Here is a 19,260-nt window from a genome sequence, read left to right as displayed (position 1 = left end):
GGCCTCTCATAAAACATGGCCAAACTAAAATGGGATGAAGCCAAATGGTGCAGGACAAAGGGGAGATAAGAAAAGAGATATCTCCTTTCCTTTATTTTATACACGTTTCTATCCTGCACCCACTTGTACACTAAAAAAGGTAGAAATATTTTTAAATAGTATTAAAATACAATTACACAATATATAAAACCATAGATGGAATTAAAAATCTTTAAAACAAATCTTTTAAAAGATTAAAGATTAAAAAATCAGCAGAACACACCATAAAACAGCACACCATCAAAATGCTCCCTTGCCAACACAAAATGATAACAAGGAAGGGGCTATCTTTGCCCCCTAAGGAGAGAGTTCCAAAGCCTGGGAGCAGGCCCTTTCCCATGTTCCCACCAAGCAAACTTGAAAAGTGGATTGGAGAAAGGGGCCTTCTCTGAAGATTGTGGCACCCAAGCATACCCATATTGGGGGATACAGTCCTTCAAATAGCCTGCTCTTTAACCATATAGGTCTTTATAAGTCATAAACAACAGATTGAATTGTGCCTGGAACTACCTAACATCTAGTGGAACTGTTGCAATTTGTAGCCAGCCTTGTAGCCCTGTAGATATTCCTCTCCTATTCATTTGTTCAATCATTTATTCATTTTCCTTGGTAGTACTATATTTTTATTCCCATTTAAGTCCTATCTTTCACATGTATAGACTTTATAGAACAAAGCAACTCAGGCTTGCCCATTTATTGGACACTTTTGTGAATCAGTTTTAGTTTGTATTCTGCTATTGACTGCACTCTGATCCAGTGTGATGATATGCACAGGTGGACAGAAAGAGTCTCCATGTGGATGCATGAATCACTGTAAGAATGGAGTCTTCAGCAACAAAACAAAACAAAATTTGAAGAAATCCTTAGTAATCCAATTTTCTTCAGTAGTGTAAACCAACATCCAGTGAAGCACTTCAATAAATAGGAATTACGGCTTATTCTCTACTTTCTCATTCATGCTTCAGGCACTCTCTATACACAATTATACGGTTAGAAATGCTCAGTCAGTCTAGTGTAGTGGCTGTCTGAAAAATCCTTAAAAATAATTTGCCCAAAAGGTACCTTGCTTTGTATCATTGGCTATAATGTGATGGACGTTTGCATTTTAGCTAAGCAGCCACAAAATAAAATCCAGTTGAGCAAGTTCTGCTTGAGCAAGCCTGAACTACAAAGAACAAATGGCCCAGATTTTAATGAAGAGGAAGGTATCTTGGGAACTTTGTCTGTGTTCCCAAAAAGGCAGTGAGACAAATAACAGAATAATAAGCAAGAAAGTGGAAGCTTAATTGAAGAAAGCAACATTCCATCTTCTATCCCATTTCGACAGTTAAATGCACTACAGTGGTTGAGAATTAAACTATTTTTAAACTAATGTTGTTTAGATGGAATTATATTCTTCCCTGGTGCTCTTTTGTAAAGTTTAGGTACTTAAAATGACAAGCACATTTTAAAAACCCAGCACTGTACAGTAATTATCTGTCTCTGAAATGTTCTGTGCTCCCTAGACAGAAGTCATTGTGTCTGCCTGTCATTTCTTATTCAGGACTTGGCAAGCAATTTTTTTGTAGACAGAGGTCTGTTTGGGAAAAGGAAGAGCAGGTGTTTGGGCTGCAAAATATACATCATGCCTTGGGGTATGGTTGGCCCAGTTGGGTGCCAGTCATTGCAATTGGCCAATCAAGGCTCTGGAAAGGAGTGCTCTGTTTTATTTAAGTCTACTTAATCATTTTATCTGCAAATGTTATGCTTTTCAGCTTGGCCTCTTTTTGTCCTCTAATTATACATGTATGTGACAATGAAGAGGTGCCTCTTTAGTGTTCTTCTCCTCCATGGTGCATCTTTGCCACTTCTATCATTTTTTCATGTTTCTTTTTTTAAAAAAAATATTTTCATTTAATTTTAAAAACATAAATGCAAAAAAGAAAATAATAAAAGAGGGAAAGGGAGGAATACATAAGATATGTACGCACACTATGCATATATAGAAATACAAATTGACCATGTGTTAAAAATATTTTTGTCTGAAACTGATGTCTTTGGAATACACGTTCACGTGTGGCAAAAACAGAGTGTCTGAACACTGAATGATGGATAATTAATAATTAATTAGTAATTTGTTTTATTTATATACCGCTATGCCAAAGATCATAGCGGTGAACAGCAAGTAAGCTAATTAGCAAGTAAGCTAATTTGCCCCCAACAGTCTGGGTACTCATTTTAGCGACCTCGGAAGGATGCAAGCCTGAGTTGAGCTTGGGCACTTTTGCTGGTCTTGAACTCGCAACCTTGTGGTTTTGAGTGAATGGCTGCAGTACAGGCATTTAACCACTGCGCCACCAGGGCTCAGGACTATTTGTCTTTAAAAACTTGGAATAAGAGCCTTTTAACACATGTTTAGCATGTGGGATCCAATCACAGTTACATGTTAAGTCTTTTTAGTTTTAATCTTTTTAATTGCTTTCTATTCTTTTATGTGGAGATCTGAAATGTTTTAAAACTGTGATTACTTCAATTTCATTGCAATGTTAATTTTTTGTATTTTTTTAGTTATTTTATTCTTTTTAAATTGTACACCGCCTTGAATTTCATTCCTGGAAGAAAGGTGGGAGTAGTAGTAGTAGTAGTTGTAGTTATGAAGCACCACCTTGTACATCACCTGAGGCAGGGATGATGGGAGTTTCAGCTCTTCTTCTGGCTTTCACTCTCACCCCCCTGGTCAGCGGAAGAACAACCAGTTTGACCAGTAGCTCTGAGAATTGGCTGAAGATGTTTTCCAATCTTCTCTGGAGTTTGCTGGTTCTTGTGCAGCTCTCAAGACACCAGTCAACACAGTAGTCTTCTATAAAAGATCTACTTTTATTCTAATATATACACTATGCACAAAACAATTCACTACTCACAAAACTCACACTACTATACTCCTCAATACCCACACTACTATACTCCTCAATACCCACAAAAATTATTGCCATACATTATTGCTTATATAGGCATTTGTCTCTCTATTCATTATACAGTTGCCACCTCCTGGGCGTGTACATACATTATGATTGACACATCATACTTGGCTCAATCTTTACCTCACATTGCATCATACATTGCTGTCCACTCAATGACTTTCAGGTGATATCAATTTGCACCTTTTCACTTTGTCCTTGCCACATGTGTCCTTGGCTTTTAGGAACTTCTAATTACATTATATGCAACACCTATGTGCCATTTCAATTGCTTTTGCTGTGTCATGTTACTTTCAAATACATTCATACATATTATATTTCTTGTGACTATATATCCCATGTTGCTTTTTCTTGACACATAATGCAATGGGCTGTCTCTGAAGCCACTGGAGAGTGTATGTGACCCAAGGACTTTTATGTGGATATAGCAACTCTGGAGATTACAACTTTAGAGACCAGAGTTTGAATCCCTGTTTGAAACCTGTTGGGTGCCCTTGTACAAGTTACACTCTTTCTGCCTCATAAGATGGAAAATGTGAACAAGTATGGCCAGGAAAACCCCATGATATGTTCATTTAGGGTTGTCATAAACCAGAAATGACTTGAAGACACATAAAAACAATAAATTTCAAATGGTTTACATTAAACCACCAGATCCCGTGTGATCATGGAAGCTAAGCCCTGGTTAATACTTGGATGAGAGACTGCCAATGATTACCAGGGGCTGGAGGCTATATTTCAGAGGAAGGGACTGGCAAAACCATTTCTGAGTATTCCTCGCATAAGAAAATCCAATGAAATTCATAGGCTTGGTTTAAGATGAGAAGTGATTTCAAAGCACATAGATAACCACTATTTGCATGGCCATCTGTCATGGGTGCTTTGAGTTCCTGCATGGCAGAGGGTTGGACTGGATGGCCCTTGTGGTCTATTCCAACTCTGTGATTCTATGATTCTATGATTTATGAATCCAAACTAGAACTGTAAAAATTTGCAGAGAACACACTTTTCTTGAACAAAAAGCAACATTTTTGCACTTTGCTAAATTCTTAGCCCATTACGTAATGAAGTCATTCACTTGTTCATTTGCTGTATCAAACTTCAACAAAAGTTTATGCATTTTACCAATCACCAATTCATCATTTATGTGTGTTGTGTGCCTTTAAGTCATTTCCAATTTATAGTCACTCTCAGACAAACCTATCATGGGGTTTTCTTCAAAAGATTTGTCCAGAGGAGGTTTGCCATCACCTTTCCCTGAGCCTCAGAGCATGTGACATGCCTAAGGTCATCCATGGCTGACCTGGGAATCGAACCCTGGTCTTCAGTCATAGTTCAGCACTCAAACTACAATTCTACACTGAGTTTCACATCATTTGTACAAATAAAACTCCGATTTACATTATGAAGTCGAAGGCTTTCATGTGGTCTCCCAAGCCCTATCCTGTGCTTTGAATCTTTTTATAACAGTCACAATTGATTTACTTCCTCCTCCACTATTGCCAGTTTTACCAGCTGTTTATGCTCCTTTTTCTCTTGCTCTCAGCTTACCACAACGGCTCTAATTTTGTATGCCACTGTTGTACCTACTTCCACTGCTTATCCTGAATGCTATGTTAGTCTTCCAAATGTATTCGTTCATTTCCTTCAGCTTTCCCACTTCCCACTGGTTTACATAAGCACACATCTCCTGCTCCTCTGACAAATACCTCAATTAATGTGCTCTAATTTTTGTAATTTATTTTGCTTATTTTATTGATGGTAGCAAAATCATCCACAAAAAGTCCCTGAGATAGTAACATATTGACAGAAAGAGAAGAGTCGATCACGATTAATTCCTGGGTCCCCATGTCTTTTGTCCCAGTGTGCTGTTAATCAGAATGCCATTGTGAGGAAGAGATGTGGAAGAAGCTAAAGGATACATTTCTTTCTCTTCTTTCACACAAATTCTGCTGCCACTTGCTGTATTTTTCCCTCCTCCTGTAGCAGTTATATACTAGAGAATGAGCAGTGTCTAGGCCAACTAATGTAGTTGCCTCTTCACCCTTTTGCTTCTGTGATCCTTACTGCAATAAACAGTAAATGTTTTTCTAGCTATCTCGTTTAAAGAGTCCAGCTCTTGGGACAATACTTTAAAAAAAAAAAAAAAGAATTAATTATGTAACTCATTTGCAAAGCGTAAAATCAACTTGGGCAGAAGAGACTTCCCAAAAAGGGTGGATTTGGACTGCCCTCGAGCTGGCTGCTCTGGAATCCTGGCAACCACTTGCTGCAGCCCCAATCCATCCCGGAGCCAGCCCAAATAGGAGCAGAAAAGATCCATTCCTCTTTGGGCCAGTAAAAAGCTGCCTTGAGTGGCCCTGCCGCAAGCCCAGGTTGGCATCTGGGTGCTTAGGTAGCATGCGTCATGTAAATGCCATGCCCCTGGAGCATCCTGAAGCTGCCCCTGTGTGATTGGCTGGGTGGTTTCTGGACATTTTGGGAGCATGCAGCAAGTAAACGCTGTGCTCCCAAGCCACCCAGAAGGCAGCTTAATTTGTCATCTGTTCTGGCCCTCATTGCTGTTGCAAGAATTCACAAATCTAGCTCATTGCATCACTTCTTGATTTTAAAGTTACTATAAAATTCTCCCTAGAAGCCAAGATAACTAAACTAAGGCGGGATACAGACGGGCAAAAAGGGGTGTATTCATGACGTCATGAAGGTAGAGCCTTCAGACGGGCCTTACCTGAATGCCGTCATGAACGCGCCGCCCGCACGCCCCAAGCGGGAAGAAGCGGCATTAAAAAGGTGCTGCTTTTTTCCGCTTCTTTTTGATTTGCGGCGTATGTGCGCAGCTCCGTCTGTAAGCTGCTGCACCGGTACGCCCAAATTGCTACGCCGCAAATATAAGTTGCCTGTTTAAAAGCTCCGTGTCAGCTGCGTCGCATAATGGGTCGGGGTCCGGGACATGCGTGGTTTGCAGTCGGGCTTTTATTGCAGCGTCCGCTGCCATGCAGTTGTGGAAGCTGCGGCACAGCTGCGGCGCATTTTAAGACTCGTAACCCTAACCCTAGAGCCACTTGTGTGCATGCGTTGCTAGAATCGCGGGAAGTTGTAAGTTTTGCCGGCGGATGTTTTGGTTGTAGAAAGTGATAAGGGAAAGTTTGGAATTTAAAGTGACCCCCTATACACATTCCTGCGCCATTTTCACCTGGAAACGGGCACAGTTCGGCTGCTCCTGGCACAGCTGTGCGGCGGCTCCCCTTTGCCACCAGGCAGGATGGCTCAGCCATCCACCAGCACCCCGAAAAAAGGCAGGGGGACGTCTTGGTCTCATGCGGAGACAGCTGACCTTATAGCTATATGGTCCCAGCCAAACATTTTGCACAAACTGGAGCAGTCCTACCTGAATGCTGACACATATCGAGAAGTGGAAGAAGCCATGAGAGCTGCTGCACCGGTACACCAGAATTGCTACGCCGCTAATTTAAGTTGCCCATTTAAAAGCTCCGTGTCTGCTGCGTCGCATAATGAGTTGGGGTCTTGGAACATGCGCAGTTTGCAGTCAGGCTTTAATTGCAGCGTCCGCTGCCATGCAGGTGTGGAAGCTGCAGCACAGCTGCAGCGCATTTTAAGACTCCTAACCCTAACCCTAACCCTAACCCTAACCCTAGAGCAACATGTACGCATGCGCTGCTTGGAAAGTTTGGACTTTAAAGTGAGCCCCTACACACATTCCTGTGCCATTTTCACCTAACAATAAAAAACCCCTAAAACTGTAAATATTTACATATGTACAAGGGAGGTGATGGGGGATGGCAGGGGGACAGCGGTGGCAGCGGCGACAGCTGTGGCTGTGCATTGCAGATTCAGCAGGAGTGCGGGGACCAAAGGAGAGGAGGCATCTATGATGCTGGTGACACTGGCAAAGTGCAAGCGGACAAGGATGCCAACACCAGCTGATCACCAGCTGGCAGGAGACCACCATTGCTCTTGGGCAGAGCGGGGGAAAAAGTTTTAAAGGGGCTTGGGCACTTTAAATGTGCCCATAGGCTTTCTGCCGCCGCTGCTTAGCGCTGCAGCTGCGCAGCTGCGCATCCGCCAGCCGGCAAAGGAAAAAAAAAAGCCCCGTTTTTGGCCGCCCGTGAGGAGGGGCAGACAGTCCCGCAGGGAGCTCATGAAAAGGGCACTGGGATTTCAAGAGACGGCACTAGGATTTCAAGAGAGGACACTGGGAGTTCAAGAGAGGAACCTAGAAGTTAATGTGAGGGCACTGGGATTTCAAGAGAGGAACCTAGAAGTGCAAGTGAGGGCAGTGGAAGTTCAAGAGAGGGCCGTTCAGAACCAGGAGAGATCAATAGACAGGTCAGACCAGGAGCACAGGCGACTCAACACCACCTTGGAAGCCCAGACTGTTCTGATGGGGCAAATGCTGGAGATCATGAGGAGAGGGCAGGGTGGCCCGAGACGCAGAAGGGTATGTAGCGAGCAGGGTGGAAGAGGCAGGGCTGTCCCCAGGGTCGTGGACGAAGGGGTTGAGCAGCAGGAGCCCCCAGCAAGAGCTGGAAGAGCCAGGGCTGTCCCCAGGGTCGTGGAGGAAGGAGTAGGGCAGCAGGAGCCCCCAGCAAGAGCAATCCTTCCAGCTGAGGAGCAGGGAGTTGCCATGGAGGTGGAGTTGTCTCAGCAGCCTCTTGCTGGGCCATCCTCCAGCCTCTTCAGTGACTCTGTGGCAGTCCCACCGCCCACACCCCGCCCCCAAAGGCAAAGGGCAACTAGAGGGGGCCTGGGATCAAGGGGCAGGGAGCACTGACAAGGCACTAGGTCCCATGATGTCCCATAAAGACATCATTTCGCCTCCCAGGGCATGTGTTCCCTCCCAGCCCTATCTAATCTAGTCTACCCTTCCTGTTCCCTCCTCCCACCAGGCCTGGCTCACTGGTCCCCAAACCAGCAATGTCCAAACTCTGTCCTTCCAGGTGTTTGGACTTCATCTCCCAGAATCCCCAGACACCTTGTCCTGTGGTCTGGGATTCTGGGAGATGAAGTCCAAACGCCTGGAAGGACAGAGTTTGGACATTGCTACCTCCCAGCACTCCTGCCTAGCTTTAGACTGCACAGTTGCGCCTAAGCTGTCACATTCACACTCACAGCCACACTGCCGCAGTTGCGCATAATGAACCACACAATTTTTTTAAAAAAATAAACTTTTTTATTAACAACAACCATAAAAATCTTATTTACAACTATTTACAAAGGGAAGGGGGAGGGTGAAGGGGGTGGTGGTGAAGGGGGATGGCAGAGGGGGCAGGGGAGGGAAGCTGCTTCAGGGAGGGGGAGGAGGCGGTGGGGCGGGAAGCCGGCGGAGGATCTCTTGGAGTGTCTGCTCCATGGAGGACACTCCCTCCGCCAGCTTCTCCACCTTGTCCTCCAGCGCAGAGAACCTCCTCTCCGTCCGGTTCTCTGTGGGGGGAAAAGAAAGAGGATGGTTAGGGTCAGCCTGTGGAGCCCATCACCCACTCCCACAGGCAGGGTTTTGGGTACCCCCACTCCCTTCCCTGGGTTCACCTCCACACTTACCTTGCTGCCGGGCTTGGAGCAGGTGATCCATGGCCCTGGCATCCAGGGCCAAGTCCTCTGGCTGGCCAGGCACGCGGCGGCTCGGGCCAGGCTCCTCTTCCTCGGCGGCGGCAACAGCAGCGAGGACTTCAAGCCCTGGAAAAGAGGAAGGAAAGGCCCAAGTTACCATGCTGGCATGGCAGACGAGGGCACAAGTGTCGTGGGGGCAGCAGTCAGGCAACCCCCACCCCTCACCCTAGGGACCTACCTGCCGCCAGAGGAGCCTGCTCTGGCTGCGGAGGGGCCACAGCAGCTGGTCCTGGCTGTGGCCCACCCTCGGGGACATCCTCGTCCCCCGAGGATGGTGGAGAGGGCGATCTGGCACGGTGCCCTCCCTCCCTCCGCCTCCGCCTCGGCCACACGCCTGCAGAAGGGAAGAGAAGGGATGGCATTGGCACCATGCAGGAAGGAGAGGAGGGCAAGGGAAGGGTCAAGGAGGGTAGGACAGGGCATGGCAAGAGCTCTGACTTACCTGGAGGACGGCGATCTTCCGGTCTTGGCCTATCTCCCCTGACCCACAGGTCCTTCAGCCGCGAGAAGAATGGTGGCCGCCTGTCAACCGGGGGCTCCTCTCCGAAATCTTCAAGGGTTTCAAAGAACGCTGCCTTGAGAGTTTTAAACTTCACTCTACATTGGTGCAGTGTTCTTTGAAACCCTTGGTTTCGGAGGGCACGAGAGGACTCGAGAAAATGCCCCCGGTTGGGCTTGTTGGTGCTGGCCATCACCCTCCTCGCAGCTGCCTGTGGCATCAGGGAGTCCAGGAGGATCCCGACCTCCTCATCGGTCCAATAGGCGAATCGGACCAGGACCCTCCTGCGTGGCGCTGCCATGTTGATCGCCGTCCTGGGGTCTTGCACAGTTGCGCACGGGTATATATGGGCACCTGCGGCTCAGGGCCGTTAGGCCAAGGTGGTCCTAGGCCAATGAAAGCTTTCAGAGGAGCAGTTTGAATCTCTCCCCCAATAGATGCCCTCTGGGTGCCCTACTGATACATTCAAATGGGCCATTAGGAAAGCTTGAATTTGAGGGGGATTGATACATTGTCAAAGGGGCAATTGGCAGTTGGAGCTGATGTATCTTTTTGACCCAGGAAAACAGGCGCCAGGAGACCTTTTTTGTGTGTGTGGTTGTGTGTGTCCCCCTCAGGCACGTGGCAAAACATGCCCACAGCACAGATCAGGAATGATAGGCAGACTCAAACTGTGGATAATGGGATACATTTATTCATGTGCTTATGCTATTACAGAACATTGCACTCTGACATCACAGACGATGGCACAGGAGCCATCCTTCAGATTCTCCTTGTCAGAAAAAAATCTGCCAGGGCATTCCTCACAGCCTCCCCTGCTGCCTTCTTGGCATCCTCTTCATCCGCCGTGATTGCTCCCAGGGTGGGCAGCACAAAACGGCGCCTATATCGCATGCCCTCATCCAGGACCCTGCCCTTGGTCTCACAGATGTTGTGCAGAATGATGCATGATACCAGGATGGGCACCACGTTCTCCTCTGCCACCAGCAGTGGGGCAGTGAGACAGCGCCATCTCGCCTTCAATCTGCCAAACGATCTCTCCACGGCCCCCCTGACGCGATTCAACTTCTTGTTGAAGAGCTTCTGTTTGGGAGTGTGGGGGGGTCTTAAACGGTGTCATGAGCCACTTCCGAATGGGGTAGGCACAGTCAGCCAGTATCAGGGGCCCGATCTGCTGGCCTCTGATGTTGATGCTGGGGTTCCCTTGCACATAGATGCCAGCCTCCATGGCCTCGTAGATGAGAGAATTCCGTGCCACCCTGGCATCGTGGGCTGACCCATGTCATCCGAGCTCCACGTCCACGAACCTTCCTGTGTGGTCACATGTCCCTTGCAGGATGACAGAATAGGAGCCCCTTCTGTTGACATAGGCATTCCTCAGCCCCAAGGGTGGTATGATCAGGCAGTGGCACCCGTCCATGAGGCCAACCACTTGTGGGAAGCCGCGCCGACCAAAGGCATCCATAATCTGTGGGGGAAAGGAAGGGAGAGAAACAGAGGAATTGAGATGACAACTCTTTTACACATGTGCAACTGCACCATAGCAAGAACAGCAAATGTACAGTGAGGGGGTGACACTTGACACAGAATATCACAGAGCTGCCAAAGATGAAAGGGAAGGTGGTCTGGCTGTCCCTACCTCACGTGCGTTCCCCAGGTACACGGTCCGTGACAGCAGCAGCTTCTCCATGGCCAGGGCAAACTCCACCACGATCTCCCCCACGGTGGCAACGCCAGTCCCAAACAGCGCCCCCGTCACAATGTAGCTGGACTTGTGTGCCAGTGAAAAGACACCAATGGCCACTCTCTTCTCCACCGGGATGGCTTTCCTCATCACTGTGTCTGTCTTCTCCAGTTCTGGGCGCAGGATGCCCACTAGCCTGTGGAAGAGGGCACGGGGCATTCGGAAGAAATGCCTCCATTGCTCGTCAGACCATATGGTTGACACAAAGTTGTCCCACAAGTCTTGGGATGCAGGGACCTTCCAGCATCGGCGGAGGCGTGCCACTCTGGCCAGGGCCATGGCACCGCCAACAGTAGCCTGATGAAGTGCTATGGCAGCCACTGCCATGCGCTGTTCTATGTCATCATCATCATCACTGCTGCTGTCATCCAAGTCTACAGCTGTTATGGTGGTGGATGATGGGACCTCCATTGCAGCGGCAATGGAGGCGGAGGGGCCGGAGGGGCCAGAGGGGGCGGAGGGGGCAGAGGAGGCGGAGGAGGTGGAGAAGACGGCGGTGGCACCGGCGACAGCTGTGGCTGTGGATTGCAGCTTCAGGAAGACCACAGGGAACAAAGGAGAGGAGGCATCCATGATGCCAGTGGTGGTACTCGCAATGCGCAAGCGGGCAAGGATGCCAACACCAGCTGATCACCAGCTGGCAGGAGGCCACCTTTGTTCTTGGGCAGGGCGGGGAAAAAAGTTTAAAGTGGCCTGGACGCTTTAAATGTGCACATGCGCATTCCGCAGCCGGCAAAAGGGAAATTTGCCGGCTGCTGCTGAGTGCCGCAGCTGCGCACTTCTCATGCGGCAAAAAAAAAAAAGCCGCGGTTTGGGCCGCCCGTGCGGAAGCTGCCTCTTTCTTTGCAGCGTCCTCCGAGGCGGCGGTATAGAAGCTACGAGTCCGAAACAGACCCAGGTGAGGCGTCTTCACTGCCCCCCATGTGGAAGCCCCGACACCTGAAGCACGTCCCCGGGGCGGACGGTCTGGAGGCTCCGTATTCAGCAGAATACACCTCCAAGACGTCTTCCCCTGCCCGTCTGTATCCCGCCTAAGAGTGACTTACTCTGGCCATATCATACGAAGACATGACCTCTTGAAAAGGCAACAGTGCTTGGTAAGGAAGAAGGCAATAGGAAAAGAAGAAGACCTCATTCCAGATGGTTCAACTCAATCAAAGAAGCCAAAGCCCTCAGATCTTCTATGCAAGATCTGAGAAGGGTGGCTGAGGTTAGTGTAATTTACAGGTCTCTCATTCAAAAGATCACCGTAAGTCAAACTAGATTTGATAGCAGTTAACAACAGCAACATAAAACAACAGCATTAAGGTAAGAAATTGTCCCAGAATCTGTCTGGGAAGACAGGGGAAATACTCAAGAAAGCAGTTTTATTCCCAAACAGCAATGAGAAGAAATAATGTCATTGATTGCATTAGAAAATAATGTTACTTATTATTTAACAAAAGAGTGTTGTATCCTGAAAGTTACATGTTAACTGATAGGTAATATAATTATGTGTAACATTTTAAGCTTTAAAATTGCATTGTACTGTTGGAGTCTCATACGGTCTTTATTATCAGTCCTGTCTGTTCTTTATAGTGGGCAGAGTGAGAAGGCAATTAATCAAAATGGCTCAAATCTAATCATGAAGCTAGCTTTAAAAATATATTTCAGAGCTTCTATACAGGCTAACAAAAAAAATTCCTTCTCATCTCTAAATTTGGAAATCAATTTTGGATCATGAAACCTGTTTTTAGCTTAAAAGATGCCCATACCTTACAAGTACACTTTAATCAAGGTAGCTCAAATAGCAGTCACTTTCTAATAGAGATTAAATTTTCTATAACAATATTATATAGAATATTGCATTCTGATGACCCACTGATTAAAGACCAGTTTAGGGGGATTCAGTTAGAATTCCCACTGACACTTTAAAATGGCTGACATCTATTAACAAAAATCACTCCTTTGCCAATAAATTGTTTGCAATTTCCCAGATTATATCTCTAAAAATATAATACCCCTCATGGTTTAATTGGACACTTATTCCTTTGATATTTCTTTCTATAAAGAAAGAAGGCAGAGTCAAGGACCATAAAGGTTAGAGCAGGACAGTTACAAACAGATCAGTTTTATCTAGGAGGAATCAGTTAAAGGAAATCTCTGCAGGAAGCTTAAAGGTATCATTTTGTCAAAGAAAATTGAAAAAAAAGGTGAGGCCAGAATGATGTGATATAATTCCACGCTGTGCTCAGTTCTACTTCATTCAACAATATAGAAAAACACACTGATATTTCAGTTTATAATAGAATTCCTAGAGGAGCCCAAAGGAAGTCTCAAGGAGATGAAAACATCACATTTTGATCATGTTCTCCTAAAAGAATGGCCCTTCAAGCTCAGCAATAAAACAAAATAAAAAATAAAAAGTGGGCAATTAGTTAAAGTCCATATAAGTGAATTATTTGTTTCTTCTACAGCATAGTTGGCACCTTTGTGGCTCTTCAGCTGTTGTTGATCTCCAGTCCCCATCACCCTCACCTGGACTAGCTAAAGGTGAGGTATATTGAACTCCCCAAATCTTAGCCTGAGAAAGTTAGATTTTGGACTACAACTTCAAAATTCCACCGCCCAACCAAGTTAGATCATAGCCCACACTGGGAATTTTCTATCAGTCTTCCCTTCCTCCATTTTAGTAATTTTTATTCAGTTTCCCATAAATAAGAGCTAGCATGACATACAATATAACTTCAGTGTTTTCTGTCATGTTTTGGGAGTAGCAATCTTGCTTGGATCGCTTTGGTTCTTCAGCCCTCTCTATATTCCTTTCACCCTGTTGGTTTGGGCCCTGGATATGATATCATCAAACAATAAATGTACAACAATAAAAGTGGAAGAGGGGAGAGATAGAGAGATTGCAAAACACTAATAAACAAGACAAAACAGTGACAATTCATAACAAACGGGGGAAGAAGTTGGGTGAAGTCAGCATCTAACTTACATGATGCTTCAAACTGTATCTTTTGGAAACAGAATGCTGGATTTAATGATACTTGATGTACCAGCTTGAGACCTGCAATGAAGCAGCACTTTATATGTATGCACTCTTTTCATACTAGAATTGCCAAAGGATATACTGCCATTTACATGCACATTGAAGTTGGAGAACTTCCTACGCACTCATGGAAGACAGCAAGTGCTAACTCTAACAATTGCTGGAGAACTGGCAAGCCATCCTTATATAGGCTACACCAAAGAGATTGAGGTTCATACTTATAGAAGCTTATGGAGCCATTTATTCCATATTGGAAGTGGGGAGGGAATGTCAAAATTCAATCCCATCAGGTGGTGATGATTTTTGGCTATAGTGATAGGGCTGGAGCCTTTGTCCCTTTTTTGCAATTTCTTTTTTGCAATGTTAATATGCCTCAGCTGAGGGAAAAACTTTCCTTTCGCCATTTGGCCACCATATTTGAAAAATCAAAATGATCTAGATATAGAATCATTCCACAGAATTTTTAATGGAAATCACAAGTTAGATGGCACCAAAAAGTGTAGAATGGTGGTTATATTTAAAAAAGAGCAAAGAAGTTGCCTCCTAGCATACTGATAAAAGTTTTCCCTTGTGATTGTGATGTTTGGTCCACCCCTAAAACCAGCAGTTAATTCTCTTCCCATTCAGGGTGTGAAATTAACATCAGCAAGTATAAGGGACTATTGCTGTATTATATTATTGGATCATCATAGGAGCAGTGATATCATGAACATAGATTTTGTGATAGCAATGTTGACTTTCCAAGTCAAATGTTACAATGCCCCTGCCTTTCTAAAGGAAGTTTGCCATATTCTTGGTTGTGCTCTTTACCATTGGAAAAAAAAAAGATGGGCCAGACTCCACAGCTAGACATTCACTATCAAGTACCTCAAATAGATGGCATTTACTTTCTCCAAACAATCAGAACCTTGGGAAGAAATTTTAATATGAACTGGCCTCTTACACACAAGGTCAGCAGCAAACACTGATGCAATCATTACTTCTCTTTTCCTGCTATGGAAATGGAGGTGTATGTCAACAGCCGATGTCCTCAACTACACAGAGAATTTAAGGATTGCTTGTTTGTGTAAACTGGCCCTTAATTTATATAAAGCCTTTATCATCAGATCACAGCTGCCATCTTGTATTGAATTGGATGAATGTGGAATAAGCAGCTAGATGAGGATTAGAACTCTGTTGATAATAAGCAAAGAGCAAAAGATGGGGGCAGGATGTCATTCTGCTTTTACAAAACCAGGCTACATCTCCAATGAATCTCTTTAATTCACAGTAATACAAATGGCAGGTTACACCAATGATTTATCTTCTGTAAGGGGAATCACTTGGCTTCCCCTAACATCCCAGGCAACTGTGTCCTTTCTTTCATCTAGCAGAAGCTTTAATCCTATGCACAATTACCTTTGAGTAAGTCCCCCACAATAGCTAAGGGTTTTCCTCTATCCAGACATGCATAGGCTTGCACTGTAAGCAATGAAGTTAATGCTGTTTTTATAACTGGGATTCAAAGCTAAAAATATGCTAGAAACAATGATTCTCCCTCTCCCATCACAAATCATTTATGCTCTGCTCATCTCTCGTAACTGCAGTTTTCTGTGAGTGTATTTTCCCCCTACCATTAACAGCTCTTTCAGAGGGAATATTCATCAAGACAGGACAGCAAAATTGCATGCTTTGGAAAACACTGTCTAAGGCTAAACAATATATTTAAATGACACTCCTTTATTCTGACACTGTAGAGGAAACCACTGATATTAGCTTCTTCTTCCTGTGTGAATATGCAGATATTGTCTCTAATTGCAAAGTGAAAACATTTCCATGTGTGAGCAAGGCTTGCATGATACGGGCAAAGCTGTCAAGGAAAACAAGGTATCATGGCTTTAAGAGTATATGCACCTAGTTCTATCATGGTTTCTAATTTGCGATAGTGAAAGTTAGCATGGTGTAGTTACTTAAGTGTTGGATTATGACTCTGGAAGACCATAGAGTGAGAAGAAGCAGAGAAAAATCATAGGTAATAGTGGAACTAGGAAGGAACAATGATGCTCTGAAAACTTTCATAGGAAGCCTTAAAGAAGGAGATGTGCCTGGAAAAAGGGAGAAAGATTCTACCTTAAAGGCACTAGAAGAAGCATTAGCAATGCATAGACAGAGAACTAAAGAGACCACACTTGACTTCAGCCATATTTAGCAGTTTTTGAAGGTGGATGTGTTGCCCTCCAGAGGATGCAGAAGATATAGGTGGGGTACAAACCACCAAAAAGAGGTGCCTCCCTGGTGCCTCTCTTTGCTCCATAGGAACGCCGCAGCAACCAAATTGCATGGCGCTGCTGCAGAGCAAAAAAGGAGCACCTGGAGGTGCAAGCTCAAGACACGTTGCAGTGACATCGCAGCTGCACCGCCCCATCTGGAAGCGGCGCAGCTGGGACGTCACTATTACCCACCCCGTCTGGTGGGCATGCCTCAGCTACGGCGCCCTCGTCACATGCGAGGGTTGCCGGGAGTGTGGGTGCTCTGCCCACCAGGCAACTCTCGCACATGATGAGGGCGCCTCAAAGGCCCATCTGTTCCGGGCCATAGTGCCTAGTTTAGTGCTTAATTACAACACTGAACTCTCTGCACTGTGACAGCCATTTTAATACTAGTTTTTCCTCTTCACATGTGTGGGATTTCTTCATCTTTTATCTAACGGTTTACCTAGAATTCATGATGCCTATTGTGAATTTTCAATTTTTTACGCTGATAGCTCACACTGATGCAATCATTAGTCTTGAGAAAGAGGCCCATCTATCTTAATGCCATTAACAGGATTGCTAACGCCTTCTTCCAGAACCCTTTCCCAACAGTATGTAGTATGAATACTTGCCCACAGCCTCTCCAATCTCAGATTTATGGCTTTCTTTCCATGTACATATAGGTCTTGCCATGATTTTCGCCAATGCTACACCACTGCTGTTATACTAGAGGTAATGCTACTGCTGGGCTGTTTCTGATTTTTTTCCTCCCAGGGGTGATGATAATGTAGGAGACATTGGTGAGGAGGCAGACATTTTACAAAAAAGGATAATTATTTTTAAGATATGGACAAAATTGTTGATCAGGGTAGGTAGGCATCCATGATGATATGGTATTTTAAAAAGTATTTTCTTCCTTAGCAAAACAATTTTGCTGGCACTTCAAGTTATCAGTGTTACTTCTCACAGAATAGGCAAATGGGAATGAGGCAACATCAGCATGCAGACCTTTTTGCAGGGCTGTTGCTGAGATAATGAGAATAAGGATGGTTAGAGGTTAGTCTACATATAAGTGTATTAACTGCATTGCTGCAAATTTTCACACATTTGCATTGACAGTTAATTGCCTTCACATTCCCCCACAAATTCACATCTATTAATATCTATTCACTTTCTTTTTGCTGAAAATACATAGCTATCCAACCCTATGTGACACAAACAGATGGTCACACATGTGATAATGTGTATTTCTGAAGATTGCTGTGGAAACTCCAATGAAAACCATGAAGCCATTTTTATGTGGAATTTAAGGAGGGGGGGGTCCCACTGCAAAAAACCTGAACTCCTGCAAATAGCATGTAGCCAGATCACATTGTATTTGACTGGAATGAGGAATATTTTATTCACGTAGATTAGCTCTAGGACAACCAACCAAAGAATGTCCCCCCCAACCAAAAAATGTCCATAGAAAGGCTGTTATGTTGTTCCCATAGCCATACTTTTGGAAATAAGAATGCCATGGGGCTATTAGCAAAATCTTCCCTACCTTTTTGAGGGTCAGCTATGTTTTCTCTTGTTGTTTTGCCATAAAATGGAAAGAAACCTTTTTCTGTCTTCTCTCATCAAGGGAATCATTTTGTTTATATTTTAAAACAAATGTACATAATTTGACTTTCCAAACCAGGGTGGACATTGACATGTGGGTACACCTTAGCATTTACACTTCTTCAAATTCTGCAATCCAGTTCTCACATGAAAAAGGTTTGAAAGAGGGTGCATAACAAAATGCTCACAAAAAAAAAACACAGAAGTATTCAAGAAGGTTCATGCTGGATTAGATCCAGCCTTCCTTCCAACAGTGGATATCCCATTCTCAATGAGAAATCAGTCATCAGGACTTCAGTGCAAGTATCTAATGTTCCCCAACATGTATGTATATATTAGCTTGCCAGATATTTTTGGACAAACTTCTCTTTGCTTCTTTGTATTGTGGCTCTGGTATTTCACCTTCTTCTCCTTCTGTCAATGAAAAGTATTGGGTTGGCCAGCCAGCCAAGATGCCAAGGACATAATTTTTTACTACTCTGGGGGAAAATTAAGTATCATACTCTTTGCATTTCCATGTTAGACTTACAGGTATCACAAGAGGTATCACAGGTCACATGTTTGCCACCCTTGGTTTAACCATTTGACTTTGCCACATGTTGCTTATATTGCCTTCATTTCAAGCTGAGTACTCAACAATGAATTGGATCATTCCAATTGCAGGCATAGCAGAATCAAGTGTCTCTATATTTATACCTCAGTCTCGTAACTTCAAGTATGTTTTTCTTAATTATAATATTATACTGGCTGACAGTTCCAGAGGGCTACAGAGATATCATCATTTCTAGTGAGGCTATCACTTCCCCTAGAAACTTCCTTAATTCCCTTTTGCCTTTCTCTTTTATCCAAATGCCCAAATTATTATTCATTTTATCTAATGCATTACTGCAAAACAATCATTTTAATCTATTCAGTGTAATTAAATTAATACACATACATGATTGCTTCCATTTCTTTTTCTAATTTTTATCAAAACTCGATACTGATAACGTTCTCTCCCTCCCCCCAATCTTTTTGAAGTTAATCAGAAATAGGATGCCAGAATCAAGTTACTGCCAGTTAATATCCAGAAATAAAATTTTCATATCTGGTTTGAATGTCCAGAACCATGTATTCACATTTTAAAAAAAGAACAAAACTTTATTGGTTACAACTAAAGAGACTCAAGCCCAGCATGGGTCAGGATTGAGGCACTGCACAACCCACCTGCCAAACAAGGTAATCCTGGCCACTCCAACCCACATCTCGGACATAAACAGAAGGACAGATATGGGATTTTACATGGGAGGAAAACACTTCATTGTTCCATAACATCTTGGAGTGAGGGGGCACCATTTGCCCTGATTTGGACATGTCCTGTTTGCCCCCTCTCCCAAAGTCTTCCAACCAGGTCTAACCGGGGTGACCAGATATCCTACTGGAATATGAGACATGTACTCTGGTGTCTTTGTGGACAAAATGTCGTTAAGCCATGTTTGATCCAATGCTAGAAACTCTGGCTACAGAAAAAGAGAAACAGGAGAATC

This window comes from Sceloporus occidentalis, unplaced genomic scaffold, assembly GCF_023333645.1.
Source record: "Sceloporus occidentalis isolate IW3139 unplaced genomic scaffold, rSceOcc1.0.p SCAF_1, whole genome shotgun sequence".
Lineage (NCBI taxonomy): Eukaryota > Metazoa > Chordata > Lepidosauria > Squamata > Phrynosomatidae > Sceloporus > Sceloporus occidentalis.
Note: the sequence above shows the minus strand (reverse complement) of the source record.